This window comes from Mustela erminea, chromosome 21, assembly GCF_009829155.1.
Source record: "Mustela erminea isolate mMusErm1 chromosome 21, mMusErm1.Pri, whole genome shotgun sequence".
In the NCBI taxonomy this organism is placed as follows: Eukaryota; Metazoa; Chordata; class Mammalia; order Carnivora; family Mustelidae; genus Mustela; species Mustela erminea.
This window is the reverse complement of record NC_045634.1, coordinates 11,733,293-11,757,999: the sequence shown is the minus strand read 5'-3', so window position 1 is coordinate 11,757,999 and position 24,707 is coordinate 11,733,293. Positions and strand designations below refer to the sequence as shown.

Sequence of the window (24,707 nt, the reverse complement as noted above, 5' to 3'; positions counted from 1 at the left end):
GAGTTTGGATGGTAGAGTCCATATAGAGTCTATTTCTTCATTTATTCTTAATTTCTATCAAATCAGAAAGACCTAACTTAAAAGTCATTGTGAGAATGAAAAGGAAGGAGAGAAAATGGTACCAAGGATTCCAGACCCTACAGCCAAGCTGCAGCCAAGCATAGCTATAGTGCTTCCTCCATCCAACCCACTCCAGGATATGCACAGACCCCCCCAGGCATGTGGGCAGAAAAGTTATAGAACCTATGGACAGTCCACTGATGTCAGCTATCCCCAGGTTCAGACCACTGTGATCTATGGGCAGACCACCTGTACAACTTCTTACAGGCAACCTCCTACTGGTCCAACTACCCTCCAGGCATATAGTCAGCTTATCCAGGTGTATGACACTCATGCTCAAGATACCACCACTGCTGTGCTCCCTACCACCCAGGCCTCCTATACAACGCATACCCTATGGACAGCAGCTGGCAGCTACTACACCTACACCACCACAGGATGGTAACAAATCTGCTGAGATGAGTCAGTCTCAATCTAATTAGGGGGTTACAACTAGTCCAGCCTAGGATACAGGCAGAGTAACTACAGTTATCCCCAGGTACCAGGGAGTTACCCTGTGCAGCCAGTCATGGCACCACCATCGCATCCTCCTACTAGCTATTCCTCTACACAGCTGACTAGTTATCATCAGAGCATTTACTCTCAGCAGAACACCCATGGGCTGGTGAGTGGCTATAGCAGACTAACTATGGTCCACAAAGCAACAGTGGGCAGCAGCTAATCACCCATACCTGGCGAACTGGTCTTCCAGAGCAGTGGCTACAGACAGCAGAGTTCGTTCTGACAGGAGCACCCTAGTAGCATGGGTATCTATGGGCCGGAGTCTGGAGGATTTTCTGGACCAAAAGATAACTGGAGCATGAGTGGCCATGACAAGTGGGGCAGGGAAGGGGTTGTTGATTGTGGAGGCATGAGCGGAGCTGGGTGGGAAGGAGGATGTGGTGGAATGGGTGGTGGAGAGTGAGGTGGCTTCAACAGGCCTGATGGCTTCATGGATGAAGGACCTGATCTTGATCTAGACCCATCTATAGATCCAGATAAAGACTCTGACACTGGTACAATTTATGTGCAAGGCTCAAATGGAAGTGTGACTCTAGATAATCTGGCTTTAAGCAGTATGGAGTTATTCAGGTGAACAAGAGACTTGGACAGCCCATGACCCATAGCTACTTGAACAAGGAAACAGGAAAGCCAAGAAGCTATGCTGCAGCATTCTACAAAGACCCACCAACTGCCAAGTCTATCTTGGACTGGTTGGATGGGAATGATCCAAACTTCAGGTTTTTCTTGCTTGGAAGAAGCCTCTGATACAGAGCATGTGGGCTGGTATGACTCCCCATGAGGGTAATGGGATGTCACTACTACTTCATGGAGGTCTGGGGAGCCCAGAAGGTCACAATGGGAGGCTGTGGATGTGACACCTCAAGAGAGCCCCAGGATTCCTGAGGGAATCCATCTGGAGAAAGATACAACCAACACCAGGCTGGAGACTGGAGCTCCCCTGTCCAGGGTATGGAGATCAGGACTTCACCTGGAGAATAGAATGCAACCAGTGTAAGGCTCTAAAGCCTGAAGGCTTCCTTCCACCACCCTTTCTACCCTTGGGCAGTGATCTTGGCAGAGTGAGCCCTGATGGCATGTGGGGAAGAAGAGGCAGCCTCGTGGACCACTGTGGTCCCCATGGAATGTTCCAAGGTGGCTTCCATGGTGGCCGGGGCAAGGACCCAGGTGGCTTTGGTGGAGGAAGACAAGGTGGCCCTGATGAGCCCCCTGAACCTTCGATGAACAGACGGGACAAAGAAGAGGCGGGTGTGGAGGACCTAGAAAAATGGGTGAAGACAAGCACTATCAAGGACACAGAGACTGACCCTACCAGACACAGACCCCGTGGAGCTGCATTGACTACTAGACTTATTTTTTAAGCCAGAAATGTTTTCAATTTATAATAACATATAATGTTGACCACATTATGATTATCCCTTGTCTGTACTTTAGTATTTTTCACCATTTGTGATGAAAGCTTAAAACAAGTTAAACAGTATTTAAAAAAAAAAAAAAGTCCTTGTGAAGAGCGGGGTTCAGAAATGTGAGGATTCAGAAATTATGGAGACTTTCCACTGTAGACACCCAGTGCCCTATCAGGAACTAATTAGGTTGAGGCTGTGCCCTTCTCAAAAGCGGCCAGAATGTTGAATTCATCAACAAAGAAGATAACTGACCAGTGGATTTCTAATGAATTTTTCGGTGGATTTGTTTGTGATCATTATTTTATTATATTCATTTGTGGCATGTGTTTAAGATGTCCAATAACAGTATTTATTTATTTCTTCAATAAGTTTGGAATATTTTTAAGTAGTAAGGAAAAAACTCTTGTCAACTAATCTGTTTATATCAAAATTCACTCTTTTTAAGAACGTTTCCTCTCTCTTCCTAAATGTTAAAAATGATGTCTTTGAAGTAATAGATTCAGGAGCCTCCAGATACAGAATATACCACTTAGATAAGGCATTGGAAATTAAAGAAATCTTTTTTACTGGATTTTTTTTCACTTATCATTTCATTTGAAGATCTTTATTCTTGACAGCTAGAGCTCTTGAGTAGGAAGAAACAGAATCTTCTGTTCTCAACCCGTTTTCTTGTACAGCATGTTGGAAATTCTTGGCCACGATCTGGTCATACTTGTAGCTTTTCTTATTTCCTTCAAACTTCAGTCAAGTTCAGGAGGCACACTTGCATTGGCAGCTGTGAATAAAGCAGTGCTGGATTGCCCAGAGGTGCAATTTCTGTCATTCAGGTGACAATATCCTTGTTGCACGTATTGATGGTACTCAGTCAATAACAATCCTAACGTGCTGTTTATCTACACCAAAGCTTACAAAATTACTAACAAACAAGAAATCTCCTCCCTCCTGGCATAGTTTTTAGTGATAAATATCAATCATGTTTCCTTTTACACATGTGATCTCTGTGTACTGTGAATGTCTCTGATTTTTTATAACTCTGAAGAAAATTAACCTGCTAATAAAGACATAACAATAAATAGTAAATGTTCTTTCACATTGTATTCCACTGACTTATGCGTATTGTAACAGTTTCATAAATGATTTTGTGATTGGTTTATTCTGGTTTTCTCTGTAATGTGACTAATTGTCACTGGATTTATTTGCAACTTTGTATGATCCCTCTTTTTTGGTTTCTTCTCTGCTTTTGGTGTGGAGACTCAGCAATATCTTATGTTAAAACTTTTGCTTTTCACTTGTCTTAGAAAAACTTGATACACTTGAACTCTGCCTTGAAAATTAAAAGAAAGCTTCAGTGACTTCACACCACTACTTGACAACGTTTTGCAACAGGCAACACACTGAGAACCAGGGATGAAGGACAGCCAGTCCCCAAAGTCCAATCTTGAGATTTTTATCATTCTACTTCCTGTTTGCAGTTTTCCTTTTGTGTTGCTTATGAAAATGATGCATTGTGGAGAACTTTGTTCTGCACACAGATTCACTATGCACTTTGACAAATTTATGTCATAGTGTATCATTTACAAGACCAGTTTCATATTTTACTACTTTTGTATTCCAGTGGATTAATTTTAATCCATTGGTTCATTTTGTGTATTGGCACAATTAAACACAGTAAAGCAGTTACAAGAAAAAAATACACAGTAATCACATATAGACACTACTAAGCAAATTTTGTGAAAATGAGTCAGCTGAAATGAATAGCTCCTTCTTTGCCAGATGTTACCAAAGACAGTCAATCTGCATGTTCCATGTATGTGAGTTATTTTATTTTTTTTATTTTTTTTATTTTTTTAAAGATTTTATTTATTTATTTGACAGAGAGAAATCACAAGTAGATGGAGAGGCAGGCAGAGAGAGAGAGAGAGGGAAACAGGCTCCCTGCCGAGCAGAGAGCCCGATGTGGGACTCGATCCCAGGACCCTGAGATCATGACCTGAGCCGAAGGCAGCGGCTTAACCCACTGAGCCACCCAGGCGCCCAATGTGAGTTATTTTAAATATAAGAGATATTAAGGATCATGATACATTTTTATGAGAATCCTAACTCCTCTTACATAACTCTATGCTAGACTATTGGCAACAACTAGTTTTTCCATAAGTCTCCCATTTAAAAAGGTGCCTTAAAAATTAAATAAATTTATTTTAAAAAATGGTGCCCTCTTGTCCCTTGGCTTGTATTATCTTATCGTTGCTATCCTTAAACCCTAAAACAAACAAAAAACCTTTCAGTGGCTCTGATAGCCTCTGTGATAAAATCAGAACTCCTTAGCATGACATTTCCAAGGTCTCCCCAAAGGGTCTCCATTTTACCTGCTCAGATTTCTGTCATATCCCCACAGATTCACCCTTGTCTCATAGCCAGAATGTCTGCTGAAAGCTGGTTAAGTTTTTTATTGTTTAAGGCAGTTGTTCAGAATCCTTCTGTTCTTTCCTTGTCCTGCATGCCAGAACTTGTTTGCACAAATGGACCAGAAATCTTGGCTTTATTCTCTACTGGACAGCTCAGGTTCTTACGTGTGAATGGAAGGTGGAGGAATAAAGGCACATTTAAAACCTATTTTCAAACCCTGTCTCCATTATTTGTTCTGTGAACCATTTTTTCTAACTAGTTTTACTCCTTGCTTTTCCCATTACCCCATTTGCTTTCTTGTTTCAACTCATATTTACATCATTCTAATCATCAGAACAGCTTTCTCTCTTGTCTACCTTGAAGTATTTCGACTCCTAATGCTTTTCTCACCTCTTGTAATAAAATCTTATTTACCAACCTTGTCTGAAATGCCTTTTTCTCTCTATAATTTCTATTGATATTGCTCTCTTCACCTAGTTAATAGGTTGCTTTCAGTCAGTGGGTTGTTCTGGAAAATATACTTAAATTGTTTATAAGCCTTCAATTTCAATGATTGTCCATTGCCCCAAACTAGATTATAAGTGCCTGGGGGGAAAATATTGGCTTACACATCTATGCATCAACTCTAGAGCTTTGTCACACTGTGAGATGAGCAAATGTTGTGTTTGAGTAACCCTGCTTCCCAAGATTTCCCCAGACACATAAACTAGATGTGAGAATTTAAGGCAAACATATATCTAACTAAAGAATTCTAAAACTTTTCATTCATTCTTTATAGCTTCCCCGTCATCTGGTTTGAATCTGGGGCATTTTAATTTATCTATTTATTTAAGAAATGCTAATTTAGTATACACTGTGTCTCTCTTCTATACGTTTTACAGGTGTTATCTCATTTAATTTTTAAGACAACCCCCTGCAGTAGATACTATTATCCCTATTTTACTTAGAAGGGAACTGAATTACTGAGAAGTAACTTGGCTAAGGTCACAGCATTCGTCCGTAATGGAGTCAAGATTCAAGCCTACATTTTTAACCACTGTGCTCTCGAAATTTAGGCAATAGCTTTCTCTAAAAAATAGGCTTCCTCTCTTTATGGCATTCCTAGAGGCTGGATATTAAATCACTTAAAGAAAATAACTATCTGCATTTTAGTGAAAAGAAATGAAGACACATTTTAAGTTGGCATTGCATCAGAGATTAGTGGATGTGAAAAGATGGGGGTTCAAAGCCTAAGAAATGGTCTAATCCGAGTCTTATGAGACTTTCTGTCCTAATACCTTTCTGTCATGGGGTTGTTATTCCTGATAATATGCTATAGTGTGTCAGTGTCTGGTTTTTTATTTGTTTATTTTAAGAGAGAGAGACGGAGAGCACGCAGGTGCAAAAGCTAGCCTGAAGTGGGGAAGGGGCAGAGGGAAAGAGAGAGAATCCTAAGCGGTGTCATCTACCTAGGCGCCCTCATCCCATGTCCTGTTTAAAAAGTACATCTTTTTGGGCGCCTGGGTGGCTCAGTGGGTTAAGCCGCTTCCTTCGGCTCAGGTCATGATCTCAGAGTCCTGGGATCGAGTTCCGCATCGGGCTCTCTGCTCAGAGGAGAGCCTGCTTCCCTCTCTCTCTCTGCCTGTCTCTCCATCTACTTGTGATTTCTCTCTGTCAAATAAATAATAAAATCTTTAAAAAAAAAATAAAAAATAAAAAAATAAAAAAAAATAAAAAGTACATCTTTTGAAGCAGTCAACTTAAAAGGGGGTACGCATCACAGACAATGGCCTCCTAGAGTGGAAGGCAGCCCTCACTGGTGTTCCACAGGAGCCATTCCTGCTTAGCCATCTTCCTTAGGACCAGCTTTCCCCACGGGGCACATGTTATTTGGTGCCTTTCAATCTGTGCATAAATTGGAGTGAATAATGAATGAAGCATTTCTGCCTCTTACTAAATTAAACACTGGAAATTATTTGCAAGTTCTGTTGACTCAGTCACTGTTTGCCTCTCACCGAAGAATTCTCCTGGGATTCTCTTTTCATCTCTTTGGGAGGTGCCCCATAATTTATTACCCTTTGGGTTCAGGCTCCCATTGCCTCAAAATCTACTTTCTTCTTTCTTTCTTCCTTTTTGAAGTCTAAAGTTCTTTGAATATTTAAACTTGGGTTTTGGGGTTGTTGGTTTTTTTTTTTTTTTTTCCTTTTAAAGAGTATAGTTCCCTTTATGAATATGGCTCTTAATTGCTAAGACTTCCTTTCTTTTTTAAAGATTTATTTGTTTATTTGAGAGAGAGAGATTGAGAGAGAGTATGAGCAGGAGGGACAAAGGGAGAGGGGGAGAGAATCTCAGTAGACTTGGTATTGAGCCTGGAGCCCATTTATCTCATGACCATTGCTAAAACTTCCTAATAACTAAAGGAAAATTGCAGTTTGGTTTAGAAAATACTTTCATCCAGGAATATCCACTGGCTGTGTGTTTACACAACTGAAGTATAGAACTGAGTATTATTTGAAGTATTAGACTAGGGTAAAAATCAAATGTGACTAATTTTATTATCAGTAATGTGCCTAGTTTTTTCTTTTTTTTTTTTCTTTTTTTTTAAGATTTTATTTATTTATCGGGGGGGGGGAGAGTGAGCACAGGCAGACAGAATGGCAGGCAGAGGCAGAGGGAGAAGCAGGCTCCCTGCTGAGCAAGGAGCCCGATGTGGGACTCGATCCCAGGACGCTGGGATCATAACCTGAGCCGAAGGCAGCTGCTTAACCAACTGAGCCACCCAGGTGTCCCCCTAGTTTTTTCATTAAGGTTTAGGTCTTGATTAGATAATTACTTCCCATCAGTCTTCTTTGGAAGTTGGAAGCCAATGAGTCTCCATGTTTTCTCTATGTTATTTTATAAATTTGACATAATTATTGATAGGAATGTATTGCTATTGACTTCCCTTTTACTTTAAAATATATTTCACAATGATATACTTCATTCTAGATGGAAGAAAAAGAACTGGTGGGTAGTCCTCTACAAAAAGTTAACATATAGAAATTTCCTTGTCATGGAGTGTGAGACAATGTCCTTTGTAAGGAGCAACCTAGGAATGACTAAAAAAGGATTATTAAATAGGCGTATGTATGAGAAAACATTTCTTATACTTACTAACTGCCCAAAAGAGGAGTATAGTAATAGAGAATTGAAACAACCACTCTAGAATAATGGTTCTCATGGTTTGGAGCTAAGGTGTTAACCCAGACCACATTTATGACTTTGTCTTGAGATCTGTTGAAGTAAACTATATTTTTGCAGCTTAGGTGGAAAAGGAAAAAAAAACAAAAACAAAAATACAAAACCCTAAGGTGACTATCCTAAAGCGAGTTATTCTTACAGAAATTTGAGAATTTTATTATTTAGACCTTGATATGCTGATCGTGAAATCTTCTCTTTTGGGATGCCTAAATCTATAGTAACAAATTGTGTCTTTCTAGCAGCAATTCTCTTAGAGCCGGGATATTATATTAGGGCTATTTTCTTTGTTGACTAACTAATATAGGAACATAGATAAGGATAAAAATCAGTCATTGGATTCTGTTTCACATCCTCACCATGGCAAATCCCATGCACTCTCATGTTGATTGTAAGACATTCCCTAGAGCCGAACTCAGTGGTTCATATTATCATGTTCAAAGTTTCCTTTGTTATTTGATAGGTAGAATGATCTCTCCCTATTTCTTTCTAAAACTGTCTTAAAACCCTTCATTTTGAGGACACTAGGTTGTATTGCTCCTTTTCTGTTTCTCTGACCATTCTTTCTTGAGTTTTTTTTTTTTTTTTTTTTTTAACCGATTGTCTTTCTTCTGATTCTAAATATGGATGGTTGGCCCATAGCCCTCTGCTCTCTTTCTTTATATAATAGTTCTCAATCTGGGCGTTCGGTAAGATGGGGGTGCGTGTGCAGAGGGGAGCACAGAATGTGCTGAATATTCTTTTTCAGACCAGCACTCCTGTCTAAACACCTCTCTCCCACACCAACTAATTAATGGAGAGAGGAACAAGGACTGATATATTTTCAGATTCCCTCATAGATATGCCAGCCACACTGAGGGACACTGCGGTAAAATTCTTAGGGATTTTATTCACTTTCAGGTCTCCAGCTCTTGCTCTGGTGAATGACCTCTCTGTACCACATTTTCCAACCGTGTGCTAGAATTTTCCACGTGGTTATTTTACTTATCTCACAAAACTAACTTTCTTTTTCTGTTTTTCTCTCTTTGCTAACTGCACTTCTCAGCGTTCCCCTAGGTATGCAGGCTTAGAGTTGGAGTCATCTTTGAGCGTTCTTGTCTGTCTTCCATCAGCCCTTCTGTCCTCTGTTAACTACTGAGTCTTACCCAAATCTCCTTCCCTGTCTCCATTATCTGCCCTCCCCTTTTTTTTTCATAGTTACCAACACCTTCTTTCTTTAGGCACTCTTTCCTTTTAAAACTACATCGAGTATCGGTCTTCCTGTCTTGTAGTTTTACCTCAGATCCATCCTGTGACTCTCCTTCCAGATTCGTATTCTGTGTCAGCCTTTTGAAAGTTTGAATAAAAATAGCATGGCCACTGTTGTCATGAAGCTTATAGCCCTGTGAGGAATTCAGCTATTAATTAATCTCTTAATTAAATGTAATTTTAAATAAGAGCTTCCAAAAAAAAAAAAAAAAGGAATGTGGCATTATTAAAACCCAGACAAAGGAACACTATCAAGGTTAACAAATGAGTATGTGCCAGGCAAGGGCTAATGTTTAAATAATATATGGGAGTCATTTAAACATAGTAGTAGAGATGATAGGTGAGGAAGGGTCTTTCATGAAAATGGAATAGCATGTGTAATTATGTCCTATGATGTGTTGAGACATAGAAGTTTTGAGAAAAGAAAGCTGTAGTCACAGCTTAAGGGAACGGTAGAAGAAGAGAATTCAGTGAGCTGGTGTCGTAAGAGCTAGCAAGGTCCTGTGGGCTCTCATTAGGAATCTGTCTATATCTTCAGGGCTATGGAAACTCACTGAAGAGTCTCAAGTTAGTAACATGATCAGATTTTAAAAGATCATTCTGGATGAAAGGCACAGCACAGGAGATAAGAGTCCATGGTACTATAATAGCATTACATGGTGACAAGCTAGCAATTGCACTTATGGTGAGCACGGCATAACATTCTGTACATATGTACAGAAAGTTAAGTCGTGGGGAGACCATCGGAAGGATGTTGCAAGAAGTTCTAACACATCATATTTGGTGATGGAAACAGAAATGGAAATTGAAGAACATGTGGGGAGATGTGGGGAGGATCTCGGCACATCCGTGTGGGAGGATCCTCACAGCAGAGATGGAGGGAGGATCTCACCCATGACTATAGAGCAAGATTGGCTGAAATCATGTTTCCATGCATCTAGAGAATTGGGAGGGACTGGGGATATCCAGAGAAAAGTTTCTTTGTTGGGAGTGATGGTGCCGGAGAGACAGGTAGGGACCAAGGAGAGACAGGTAGGGACCAAATTACGAAAATCCTTCTGGGTGATACTGAGGGCAAAGAAGAATGTCTGAAGGACTTGAATAGGGCATCACAATCAGAAGGCTACTTTAGAGAAGTCTTTCTGGCTGTATAGAGGATGGCTTTTGTGGAAGGCGGCTTGAGACAGGAAGAGATAACGGGTTGTCAACCAAGGCCATGGGAGGGGAGAGGAGGGATTACATCCAATAAATATGAAAGAAATAGAATCATCAGTGTTTGGTTCCTGATTATGGGTACGGAGTGAGGAAGAAGGCTTCCCAGGATGAATCTCGGGTTTCATGGCCAGACAGTGATAATAGTGTCGCTCACTTCGATGGGCACTACATCAGGAGGAGATTGGGAAGAAGATGTTGAGTTTAGATTTGTTCAAACTTCTTTTCTCAAAGCCTCCTTACCTTTGTAACATCTCCTTTGTTTCTTGCCTTGACATCCATGGCCTGTTGTTTTCATTGGTTGTTTGGTTGGTTTTATTATGAATAAAAGTACCTACCTGATCATCTGTTGCTCCATGCCTCTTATGAAATTAATTGAAAGACTGTTATTTTTCATGTAAGACTTTTAATTATCTTTCATTTAGCTCCCAGAGGCTATTGGGCATGGATGCCTAGTAAGTAATTGTTAATAACAAACATGAGTATTTTGGGCATGGTGATATGGAAATTTACTCCTGCCAAATAATCAGTGCCAGTTTCAACCTGGCAGGAGTTTTCAAAGACTGAAGAAGGGAGTCTGTTGCCTCTGTTGGGAGAGGGTTATGCTTTTCTCTTCCTCATACAGTCACTGACTCAAGGTAGGCACATGGTATTTTTGATCAATTTATGTAAATATTGTGCGATTTTCAGCCTAAAATGGACATTAGAAGTTTCCTAATACCCTGGACAAAATCCTCAGAATATTTCGTTTTCAGTGATATGGTCATTATATTATATCCCTGGAATCTTTTCAAAACATCGAGTCAGTAGTTGCAATACCACTAGAGGTCTGTGGTCACATTTCTTGCATATTCAATGTTTAGTCATCTGTGAAACATTTTTAAAATGTTTAACTATAGACTGTGGCAGTCTTAACTAGTAGCAGACTGCTACTTCACTAGTAGCATGGTAAAGGTACAGTCCACGTGAGTTAAATTCCTGGTTTCAACCCAGATCTATTAATTTGTAGAATCTATATTATAAACCAGTCATTGTAACCACCCTGAGTCTTAATTTTATCATCTATGTCAGGTTCTATCGATATTTAATTAGATGTTAGCCATCATAAATTCATAAATTCATAAATTCTGATTTATGAATTTAATGAATGAATTTAATGAATCACCAGTTAATGCTTACGATAAAGATTTATGGAGCACCTTCTATATGCTGAGTATTGGACCAACCAGGCTGATAAAGGTGATATATAATTCTTCTCAAAGAGAGCTCTTAAACTGTTGAGGGAAATAGACAAGAGAAGAGGCAATGATAAGCAGTGTGAGGCATGCTTGGTTAAGTAGCCACACAAAGTTCTAAGGGTGCAGACCATACAAGGTAAGTGATGTGAACTTGAGAATTCAAGATTGAAGTGAAATAGTTCATGCAAAAAAAGAAAGAAGAGTGTCATAGGAGACCAAAGAGGAGAGAGAGGAGGACAAGGTAAAACAACTGTAAGATGGTTGATTTAGTTGCTGAGTAGTATGTAGGACTAGAAATGTGGACAGAGGCCATATTATAAAGGGTCTTATATTTAAAATTATGGAGCCTCTGACAGCATTAAATCTTTATGTCTAAAATCTTACAATAACCAAAGAGGCATAGGGGATATGTACTTTAATCTCATAACAATAAGCTTTTATTCCTGAAGAGAAAAAACTAAAAATATGATAAAATAAAGAATAAGAAATTTTGAAAGAGACAAGTTCTTCTTGAATTATGAGCAATATTAAAATTATAAAATTGGTCACCTGCGTGGCACCATTGGTTAAGGGTCCGACTATTGGTTTCAGCTCAGGTCATGATCTCAGGCTCATGAGATTCAGCCCCACATCCCGCTCTGTGCCCAGTGGGGAGTCTGCTTGAGATTCTCTCTCTCCTGCTCCCTTTGCCCCCCCATAAAAAATCTTTAAAATATAAAAATCATAAAATTTGGAAAAGGGAGGGGAGGACTCTGAGTGTTTTTTCTTTGAGCTTCTTGTCATAGAAAATAACTCCATTTATGCCTCATTTTCCAACCTAATGATTGTAGTCTCCTTCCTCAAGACCTCCTTGATAAAATACTCTTGGCATTCTGAAATGCCAGAAAATCTCCTTTAAAACCAGACAGCTGGTGATGCTAAGAAATTTGGAACTCATCCTGAAAGCTGAGGTATAGTAAAGCAGTTATCGGCCCCATTTCCAGCGTTCCTGTGTTCAGACACCTAAGAGAATGTTTGTGTTAGGTCCCTGGGTTGGGGTCTGGGTGACATCTCTGTCCTGCAATCCTATCACTTGCTGGGAACTGGGAACTTTTGCTTTTCCAACTCTTTTAGCCAAATACATAAGGAGGAAAGAGGCAAACTGTGATGGAAAAGTCTTCCCGGCAGTTCTGATCACTGGCCTTTCAGTATTAAGCACATTGCCTCCATGTACCTTTGGTCAAAAGACATGAAAGGGATTTTTGGCATCTTGCATTGTAAGCCACATAATATATTCATTTGAAGAATTTTAAATTTTCTCTGTTTGTATTAACTGCTCAGCAGTGAAATTAGCTGCTAAAATGCGTATACACTGGGGGTCATTTTGGAAAAGAAAAGAGCTATTTCTTACCCTGTTCTCTAAGATTCCTTGGAGGTTTGCCCATCCCAGACTCTACAATAAGATGAAATAAGTCATTTTTTTTAAAACTAAGAAATGATCTTGAGTGCCATAGAGAAAAGTGTGAAATGATTATTAATATTGAGGTGTCAGAGAATGTTTATAAAGGAGAATTGTGAGATTTATTTTCCTTCTTTAGACAAGAAAAAAAATGTAAATAATTACTTGAAGGTATGATTAGAAGAAGAGGAAGAGAAAAAGAGAAACAGGAGAGGTTGATAGGTGGGGAAGGTTGTTTCTAGACCAAGCACTCAAAATCTCAGTTCTATTTTTGGTTTTCTTTTATACATTTTGCACTTTGCCCTGAAGTAGAGTTAGAGAATTTTAGGCTAGCTTTTCTATCCATAATGAGCAAACATTTATAGAAAGAGACAAAAAGTTTTCTCAGCTGAGTACACCTGGTACATCTGAAGATTAATGTAAAACTCTAGGGAATGCATTTCATGGCCACTAAAAGAAAGGTGTGATTTAATATAAGTTGTGATCATTTATTACTAAGAGGTACAGAAATAGATAAATAGAGATTACTTTTTCCATATCTTCTTTCAGTCTCAAATGGCTTTAAATTTTTTTTTTATATCCTCAGAGTAGAATTTATAAAGACATTTGGGAGTATCTCCTACCTCAAAGGAAAACTATAATGATATAATAGTTTTCAAATATTTCATAATATCTAGTTGGTTCTGTGTGCCCTTATATACTACATGAAAAAATCCATCTCATGGGCTGTTTTAGAAAACTTGCTTTCTGCAGAGACTGGACTTTCAACTGTATTTTAATGATTGCAGTGTTCGTATTCATTGTGGAGGATGTACTTATATTACATTTCTTTGCAAAGTTATTGATGACATATCCTCTTTCTGCATTATGGCACTTGGCAAAACACTGCTTCCTAATTTGAACTTTTCAGTGTAACCTTCAGGGGAAATGGCTCCACAATACCATTGCATCAACTTTTTAGTAAATTATATTATTAGATATCCATTTATAACTTACCCTCTAAGTGATCTCAGTCATATTTGATGGCTTCGTTTCACTTCTCTGAAATTTTCTATAGCAGTTCCTGCCCTTGCTCATCTCACAGGACAGCCGTGTCGTTTAGTTAGATGGTTACTGTGGAGTTCATTTAACCCTTTCCGAGTGGGTTCCATGCCCCTCGGAAGGAATTTTCTCCTAGTAGATTTATTATATGAGGGCATGAGGGATGTGCCTGCCTACAGCATATAGGTAAGAGGTCATCGGCATGTGAGCAGTTCAAAGGGTGGGCGGGCAAGGGGAGAGGAACAGGAAGAAGCGCGAAACCATGCTCCCTACTAGGTACTCCCCCTCCTGGTCTCCTGTAAATTTTGAAATGACCCTGCAATCTGGGTATCAATCAGAGGCCTGAGATTTGTTTCAGTTGTTATTTACATTCTAATTAGTTAACACACAGCGCAGTTAGGTTCCAGGAGTAGAATTCAGTGATCCCTCACCTACATACAACACCCAGTGCTCATCACAAGTGCAGAGGACAGAGATTTCACGTGACTTGCCCAAGACACTTCATGCACTTGGTAAATGGTGAAACTGACAATTGACACAAATATGACTGACTCCTGAACTTTACACGTTTTCCCCCAAAGTGGAAACAAGAGAGCATGGAATATTTCCTAGTTACAGAGATCCAAGTATCAATTGCTCTTGGTTGAAGTCCAAACAACAGCAAGGGAATGGAGGTGACTTTTGTACACACTGTTTGGTTATTCATACCATTTTGCACGCATAGCACAGGCAGTGGCTGAATGAGGCACACACACAGGTCACATTTTGATGTCCATTCCACTGCGGGATACGTGTTCAATCTCTGCTTCCTGCACGCTTCTGTTATTCTCGATCTAGCTCTGAGGTAACCATGAAATGAGTATCAAACTTAAATGAGTATCATGGCGAGGAAACAAGATACAAGGTAGAGAAGATAACGCACACATTAAAAGCAGTAGTATCAATTAGACTCAGCAGCTGTGGTGAGTCTGGAGACCCACAAAATGTTGCAGATAACAAAAGTGGAAAAATACATTTATGATTCTGAGAAGATGCTAAGGTAATGCCTTAGATCTTTCGTCCTTCTGGTTCCAATTCTCAAGAAATCTGACTGTGTACACTTAACCTTTCTCTGAAGTTACCAGGTTTCAGTGAGTTCCCTAATCTTTATTGTCAAACTGTCTTTTTAAATCAATTTTTTTTTGCTTTTTTTATTAACATATATATTATTTGTTTCAAGGCTTAAGTTCTGTGATTTATCAGTCTTACACAATACAGAGCACACCCAGCCAGCCCCCCCACCCCAGAAACCCTCAATTTATATCCTGAGATTAAGACTCTTTCGTGGTTCATCTCCCTCTCTGGTTTAGTCTTGGTTCATTTTTCCCTCGCTTCCCTTATGAGGCTCTGCCTTGTTAGAATAACTTGTCCATTTCCTTTTTTGAAGATTCCTCCATGAGTTTCTGTTGCTTATAATAAAAAGAAATTAAATAATACAATTAGACTTATAGGATCAAGCCTAGAGGGCTTCTACACACGGATATCACATCCAAATGCTTGCTGTTTTTTGTGTGTCAGTTGTATTTACCACAGTCCTGAGTCCACACCCTTTCTTTAAGCCCAGCCTAATTTCCATCATCTGCATACAGCACAAGACAACTGTAATAGAGATGTTTTCTAGAGTAATCTCCAAGTATCTTTCCAAAGCTCTTATGCCTCAAGCACTTCCTTTAACCCTTAAGCATGTACCTTGCACATGGTCCTCTTGGGCCACTCTTGGCAAAATATTTGGAAGGAGATCTGGAACTTGTTATTTTTTTTAAAGAGTTTATTTATTTATTTGATAGAGATTATAAGTAGTCAGAGAGGCAGGCAGAGAGAGAGGAGGGGAAGCAGGCTCCCTGCTGAGCAGAGAGCCTGATGCGGGGCTCAATCCCAGGACCCTGAGACCATGACCTGAGCCAAAGGCAGAGGATTTAGCCCACTGAGCCACCCAGGTGCCCCTGGAACTTATTTTAAAATGAAAAAAAAAAAAAGGAAGAATTTGCTTCTGCACTAGGCAGAAATAATAATCTAATATAAAGTATGCCACTGAAAACCCCTGTGTCCTGCTCCATCTTCATGGACCCTTGTGGCTCCTTTCTTTTTGATATGTTACCTTTGGCAATCCTGGTGTTCCAGGACATGGCAATGACATTGGCTGAGTCTGAATCATTTTGGAAGATTGGCTTTTGGTTAGAATTCCTCTTGCTTGTTGATATATGTGCTGGCCATTCTGGACTCTATGCTTATATGAATTCTCTGTATCTGGAAGGTATTATGTCTAGTAAGCCACTTCTCATAAATTTTATCTGTACAGTTAGTCTATGAAATGCGTTACAAATAAAGTCAGATTAGTGCTGTTTCAGGCTTTGATTTGTTATCCATTCTGATGTTGCCTGGCAACAAGGGAATGCCCCACTTTGTAACTCTAAAGAGTTCATGGTACCAAATACACCTCTCATTTATTTTCATTGAGCCCTAAGTGGCTTTTTGAAGTCAGATGTTAAAAAGTGTTGTTTTACAGATGGGAAGATGAAAAGCTGATAACTGTTTTTTTATTCATCAAGCAAGTGACTGGTAGGCATATTAGTAGAAACTACATATTTAGATTCCTAATCTAAATTATTTTGTTCCAAAAAACTGTGTCTTATTTAACTTTATTTGAATATAAGTGAAGTAACCATCCTAGGTTGTATTTACCAAATAGTTATGTATCAGATCATAGGCTATACATTAAAGGTTTTTAAATTATGATATCGAAGAGAGAGTCTTATGGATGAGGTGGGTAGAAATGACCAGTCAAGATAGGTCTGAAAGAAATTACTTCACAATTTATTTTGATGTATACAAATGGGATTACTATACCCTGAGCTTTTGTAGATATGAGCAGTATATTACTAGCTGAAGTCTAGGTAGACCACAGTGGCAGTCAGTAATTGGACAAGAAAAATATGTAGACCAAGAATAAGACATTTTCTTTTTTTGTCATATTTAGCATGCGACAAAAATGCATCTTCCAAAAAGAACATTTTGTGGTAGACATTTTCCTTCTATTAAGCCATGTGACATCTAGTGGTATGCTTTTGCTTCCCTTGTGGCCATTTTAGCCGTGATCTTAGATTAGACAAAGCTGAAGTATCAGCACGAAATGAAATGGTTCTTGTGAAAATGTCCTTGGGTTTGCCGTGTGTTTCAGTCCTTGTGGATGACTGTCATGCTTGGTTGCCAAGTCACTGAAGGGACAATGTTAGTATGGTGACCTTGGGCACAGATGGAGCTGCAGGATGGTATTCCTTCTTATCTCTTCCATGCAGAGAGTATGAAGCTCATTTAAACTGAGAATGGTAAATTCTAACCAAGGAAGAATTGGAAATCGTAGATTGTTGCTTTTTGAAATCCTCTTGATTCATGGGTCTACAAGTCAATTAGAAATGTTAACAGCCTCTCCCGGTCTCCCTGGTCATCTTCAATGTTAGCTGTTGCTTCAGAAAATAAAAAACGTATTGCAGTAGCTCTAATAGTTAAAACAAAAAATAGGCTTTTAAAAATTGCCAATGCATTTTAATTTCATCCTGAATATATGTTTCGCCGTTTTCTATAACCATAGAATAGTATTTTCTCTTCTCTCTAATGAAGTGTTCTCTGTTGCATAAATTGAAAAGAACCCCTACAATACCCTACATAGGATTAAATTGTAGAACATTTATACTTTGTGTCCTAAAGGAGTTGCTTTCTACACTGGATAACCATTTTTGAACTACTGAGTAAACAAACTCCCTTCCCTGCTTTCATAGCTATGCTTTCTCAGGAATCAGTTTGCTTCATTCTAATACTGCCATCATCATAATCATTTCAGTGACCAGTAATGAGCACCTTCTAGGTCCAACCACTGCTCCAGACTCTTGACAAGTATTATCTATTTTTCAACCAATCTTTAACGCATATGTTAGAATACAGCACTTAGAGACAAGGGAAACTGGGTTCAAGATCACCTTTTGGGGAGCTCAGATTTGACATTGTTTTTGTCTTATTTGAAAGCCCATGCTCTTTTCTTTACCATATCCTTTGACTGTATATCAAGTTTTTCCCTCATCCATGGGTAGAAGACCATCTATTTTTCAAATTAAACTTCTTATTTATTTTAGATGATATTTAACCTATAACACACTACAGAAAATATCTCTATGCCTCTGCCCCGGGATAACATACTTTTTATCAAAGGGAAAAAAAAGTTAACATTTATCAACTATTTCCTTCCTCTTCTAGAGCCTAGGAGGGAAGGGAGAAAGCAGAAGACCCCAGTTTATGACACACTGCAATTTATCCAATAGCTTCTGAATGTTCAGAGAGGGCAACAGAGAGATGCTTTCCTTTAAAAGAATTGGATTGGAGTGGATTGGATTCCTGAAAGGAAAAGGGTCCCCCAGATGGAGGGTGTTTGGACCACATGGTATGTTGCACTACCTAAATGGCACTTAAGAACAGAAGTGTCTGATATTCAACTTGAAGATGTGGGCACTGCCGTTATGGCACCTCTACTTGTATGATCCTGCACTCTAACCACGTGTATCAATCATATCCTTGATGTGGGAGAGAATGGACGGGAACTGACAAGAGCAGCTTTTGATGGTAAAGCTGGGAGCCAAACGCAGGCAAGTCAAACTGTGGAAGGAGGAGATCTAGAATTGAAAGGATGGAATTTTCTATAAGAAATACCAAGATTTTTGATACCTGACTCCTACTTACATTAATTAGACCAAAGAGATTTATCTTTTCTGAAAAACATTCTAATCACATATCACTCACATTAGTTCCACATTTGAACAGTGATGTCATAAAATCACCTATACTTTCACTGATTTTAGAAATGAACAAAAGACATTGCATAAAATCGCACATTTATCATAATTATTGGCAGGTACGATTATCACCTTCATTATGAAATGGGATGACAACTGGAAGTACAAGTTAACAAATGCGAGCTAGTTTTTCCAAGAATACGTGGGTATTGGAGCATTTAAAAGTCTGTAAAACCTGAGAGAAGCCTAAGTAGGATCTCTTCTAAAATAATTATAATAATAAGCTATCATCATATTCTTCTAAAATAATTATAATAATAAGCTATCATCATATTACTCTGAAATATATTCAGTTAACAAAACAATTGGTCATCCCATAAAAATCTATTGAGGCTCACACTTCTAACTGCGATGTGGGTGACAGGTAGATTGTAAGAGTTAGAATCATCCCTAATGGAACTTACATTCTACTATAAGGGACCAAAGCAACATGCAGAAACTAAGTTTGACCTGAGTTAAGAAGTATGTGGTATTGATTCAAGTAAAGGGTGATCAGTGGAAGCTTCTTGGGGGCAGCTGACCCTTGAACGTACTCATAAAGGGCTTGGACAGGTAGAAAAGAGAAACTTTCAGTTCTCATCGTGTTAAGCAAAGCTGCATTAGCATTGTTAAATATGGTGTGCTTGAAGAGCAGGGGAGAACAAGGCTGACAGGGAGGAGAATGTATGTGAAAGAGTGAAAAAAATGGAAAGAATGGAGTGAAGCTGGACCAAAGAGGAAATCAAAGTCTAGGAAGTAGGGCTTAGATGATTTATGAGGAGGATAACTGGCATGATATTTTAGGGTAGATAAACCAAATCACCTATACTTTTACTGGCTTAGTAATGAACAGGACACCTGCTCTATTATTTCTCTTAAATGGTGATAAATAAAATTTGCCTTCCCAAGCATTTGTTTACTTTTAGTGCTTCTGATAGCTCATCCAGATGACATGGAGACCAAAGAGCCCATGACACACACTACAGATTAATTGGTTTCATTAAAATAAGAAGTGATTGTGGCTTAATCCAAATAGAATTAAGTTTCAAACCCAACATGCAGAAATTGGAGAAATGGAGAACAGAATTTCTGATTTGATAGATTTTAAAGCTCAGTCCTTGCACCATTAAAAGGAGTGATGTAATGGCTCAATTTTGGCAAGGCAGGTTGCCTTGAAGCAAGGTGTACAAATGTTATTTAGAGCCCTTTGCAACAACACAAGAGAAGGAATGAGGATAATTCTAGTGAATCTTACACAAAAGATGTTGACAATGCTAATTTATAAGATGTGGTTCTGTACAGTATTCTTATTTCTTTAGAAGATTTCACACTGAGAGAGAGGAGTAATCCATTAAGAATCAATTGACAGGAAGACACAGACATGAATGCCAAGGACAAAGTTAGGCATGAATTTAAGTCAGATGTTAACATTGGTAAGTGTGGCTTGGGGTGATAGGATAGATTAGAAGACTCTAATTGGTTAACCTATGAGAAGGGCAGTTGGTAGTACCATACATTTCCCTTCTGTGTTCTCATAAAGAACCCTAACTTGCCAACTGAGGATGTGGTCATCTCAAAATCCTTTTGGGTGAAAAAATGTGAACCACTCTGACCCAACTTCATTCAGAGGTGGAAAGATCTCTGTCTGAGTATAGAATATAAATTAAGATACTTGGCTTTAAGTTAGGATATTACATTGTCACTAGCTTTTAAATGATACTTTATCATTAAGGATATTTCTTCTACTAACAGTGCCGATATCCAGTGCTTCAGCTATAGAATTTCTTAAGCAGAACAATTTCTGAACATCTAAGAGACATGTCATCTAATAACATCTTGGCTTTTGTAAGTTTTATTTCTGAATTATATTACCAGAGAACAATGTATAGGACTGTTTTACTTTATATCTCCATAGAAATTCCTTCCCAGAGTTATAATTTAATGTTTTGTCCTCAGCTGTTTTTAAAATTGAGATCAATATAAGAAATAGCACAGGAGAAACCTGCTAGTGTTTCCTGCAAAACTGTAGTTGAAGACTGTGTGTGATGCAATGTCCCCTAGACAAAGAGTTACATGATGATGTTCCCCTAGGACTTAATGCCCAGAAATGACATGTTCTTGGAGATGATTTTGCAAACTTTCTTTAATGATCTGTAAATAGTTAATATCCATTCCTGTGGGTTACCTAGGCTACCAGGTAGCTCATAGCTAAATTTGAATCACAATTAGAATAACAATTGGAGTAACTACCTGACCCATTGGTTCTGGTACAATGTTTTTTTCGTTTTTTGTTTTTTTGTTTTTTTTTTTCATTCAGAATAATTTCTCTTTATGACTCTCTCTTCTTAATTATCTAGTTACATTTATTTTAAGATGATAGCCTACATCACATCCTTATTGGAAAAGCAGTAGACTGTTTTTGTAAGAAGCTAGCTATAAACCTAGAGAAGTAACTTACAAGTTTGTTCCTCAAAACCTACCTCATAACCAGCCTGCCACCATTCCTTTTTTCCCCCTGTGAGTAAGCTATAGCATTTAAAAGGGTCCTTTAACAGATACCCAATTTCATAGATCATGTAATAGACACAAGAATCAAAATTTGTAAATTTTCTCATAATGTGAGATTTCAGAAATTTTCCTGATATACTTAGTAATTTTCACATACTTACTTATCAGGTAACATCTTATAGGGGATGTCCCAATGGCATAGCCAAGTGACATTTGAATTCTTGGGCCCTGGGCAAACAACCCACCTCTCTTGTCACATGGTGTACTTGGTGTTCCTTTGTCAGTAATAAATCATTTTGATCTGGGTTCTAAAGCCATTAGTGGGATTTTATTTTTAAAGATTTATTAATTTATTTTAGAGAGAGAGAGAGAGTGAGCACAGTGGGGAAGGACAGATGGAGAGAGAGAATTCCAACCAGACTCTGTGCTGAACACAGATCCTGATGTGAGGCTGGATCTCATGGTCATGAGATCATGACCTGAGCTCAAACCAGGAGGCAGATACTTAACCACCTGAGCCACCCAGGCACCCCACCTTTGTGGGAATTTTATACATGGCTCAGTTTCTGGCCATATCCCCATTACCTGTGCTTAAGGAAATCAAACCCTGAATTTTGAAAGAAGGGAAAACACCTCAATCTTCCTTCATTTAGCAGATCTGCTGGAGGTGGTACAGAAATCCTTTCACCTGCAAAAATCCTGCTAAGACATTAAAGCTTAACTTCTTATCATATCTTCCGAGATGCTTTCTCTGACCTGCCCCCCTCCCCCACCCTTTACTCTAAGCTGAATTAATCCCTTACTCTTCTGTTATATGCTATGATTTATATATACTGGTATTCTAGTCCTTAGGATGTGATATTACAATAAGGCATTTTTCTGTCTTGAATAAATCATTCTCACAGTCTTCTCTTTATTTTATTCTGAAGTCTATAATTGTTAAAATTTTTTCACTAATGAATTTGGGCATTATTTTGTTTTATAACATGAAGATCACACTGAAAATTATATAATATCAGCTGTCTGCCTGAGTGAGGGCACAAAGAGTTCTCTGGACTATGCCTTCTTATTTAGAGCTGGAAGGTCTCCTTTGAGAGCTGACTTTGTGAGTGGGACATCTGGGTTATGTCTGAATGTTGGGGTTTTTAAGGACCAAAGTTTTGAACCTACATTCACTTTATTTCTCTGTTCTCAGATAATTTACTCTATGACTTTTATTTTCTGAATATAGAGGTGCCTTTTGCTCATCACTGGATTTGGAGAGGAAACAGACTTAGGCAGAATACCATATTGATACTATTATTGCAATTACAAAGTAATATATATGCCTTTTCATTTTGTTTACCTTTCTCTTGTCCTTTTCCCCCCTGGCCAACTTACCTACAAAATACCCTTTTTAAAATTTTCAGACTCCCTGTTCCCCTATATGCCTCTTTAAAAACCCCTTTGAAATGCTACAGTGAAAAATGGTTTTCTTTTCTCAGTGCCGTAAGCATGCTCTTCTTCTGTTCTTCCCTTTTGCCATTCCTTCTACTCCATCGCTCATATAGCATGTATGTTCTTTCTTCATTTCCATGGCCATTATACCTACTTGTGCCTTGGCTTATTCTCCTACAAATTCTTTCTCTCTTTTCCTCTATTTAACAGGCTCATCTCTTTTCTCTTAGAAAGCCAGTAATAAACTCTGGGTTTTTTTTTTTTTTTAAGATTTTATTTTTTTATTTGACAGACAGAGATCACAAGTAGGCAGAGAGGCAGGCAGAGAGAGGAGGAAGCAGGCTCCCCACGGAGCAGAGCCTGATGCATGGCTCGATCCCAGGACCCTGGGATCATGACCTGAGCTGAAGGCAGCGGCTTTTACCCACCGAGCCACCCAGGTGCCCCCATAAAGTCTGTTTTTTAATAAGTTCTTTGCACTGTCAGGTGCAGACATATCAAATGTTGAGAACTTATCTCTTCCATGTTCTTTATATTTTCACTCCAGTTAAACAAAAATGCGTGTTCAGAAGAAGGTAGGAGGCCTGATAAGCATTTGCAAATAAGTACCCTACTGCTCAGTAGGATTTCAGAGAATTCCATCCCAATTGGGAAAACCCTGTTGCCAGTATGATAGCTCTTCTGTTTTGTGAACATTTAGAAAGACACTTTCATCCTGGTGGGAAGCAGACTCAGAAACACAAATATCCGGGCACCTGGATGGCTCAGTGGGTTAAGCCTCTGCCTGCGGCTCAGGTCATGGTCTCAGGGTCCTGGGATCGAGCCCCGCTTCGGGCTCTTCTCTCAGTTCAATGGTGAGGCTGCTCACCCCCTCTCTCTGCCTGCCTCTGCCTACTTATAATCTCTCTGCCAAATAAATAAATCAAATCTTAAAAAAAAAAGAAAAGAAAACAAAACAACAACAAAAAAAAACAACACAAATATCTACAACAGGTGACACCTGAAGGAAAAATCACAGTAGGCCTGAATGACTAAGGGCACATTTTGTTATCAGTGGAAGAGGCATTTTAGGAGAACAAAACAACACCCAAAGAAGCAGCGAGTGATTTCTGACCTACTTGAAAACCCATATACTTTGTTCAATTGACTAAAAGTCCAAGTGAAGAAGATAAATCTTTCAGCTGAAAGGGTTGGGTTGATTCATCGAGTGAAGCATCATTTGCCCACATTTTACTATGTGGACAGTTGTAGAAAGACCTATGAATGGCCTATTTTGGTTAGGACAAGGTCCCCCACTCCATATCCCATCTCTGTGAAGGGAGCTTAAGTGCCAAGAGTGTCCTCCTTTTTCAGATTATATGCAATAGGTAAAGTAATAATCTCAAATTCCATTTGAAATACCACATTTGTTAAGACAATCTCTTATTTCTAGACTACTTTACCATTAAATAAACACTAAAACTCACAGAGTTTTCCCTATGTTGGTAACAAGCAATCTCTTTAATTTTTTAAAGAATTTGAAAGGCAATAAATAACATGCATCTCTTTTTTATTTTTGAAATCACTTTCCCAAAATACATTAAGAAAATATTAGACTTCATGTGGGAACTGTCCTTTGACTCTGAAGGCATTAATTTCATTTTATTTTTAGTGCTTGCTCACAGTTCACTTTCAAGAGTGTCCTTTAGGCTTGTTAGGTTCAAAGGAAAAAATACCTTTCCTTTTGATTGAAAATGTCTGTACTATCACGGGGTGTGACTAGTAGAGTTAATAGCACGGCGGCCAGGCACACTTACTGTCCTCCCAGCTAATCAGTAGAGTGCAAAGGCTCCTCACTGTGCTTTTGAGGATGACATAGAGACAACATCTCCTATTTTATAACCTGTTACATTTCACAAAGCTCTTCCACATTCCTTACCTCATTTAAACCTCACAAACAATGCTGCGAACTTGGTACTGTTTTCCACATTTAAGTGCAAAGAAACTGCTGTTCAAGGAAGCCATGATTTGACTGATAATGCAAAGTTAGTGTCAGTCAGAGCAGGACTTAAACCCATTTCTTTTTTTTTTTTTTTCA

The 24,707-nt window shown here is 38.7% G+C and overlaps 1 protein-coding gene and 1 pseudogene across 2 annotated transcripts in view; both read left to right on the top strand.

Moving 5' to 3' along the window:
- NRG1 (neuregulin 1) overlaps positions 1 to 24,707 on the top strand; it is a 1,102,231-nt gene that overhangs the window by 356,346 nt on the left and 721,178 nt on the right. The gene's annotated exons all lie outside the window — the stretch shown is intronic.
- Positions 100 to 1,969, top strand: LOC116582030 (annotated as a pseudogene).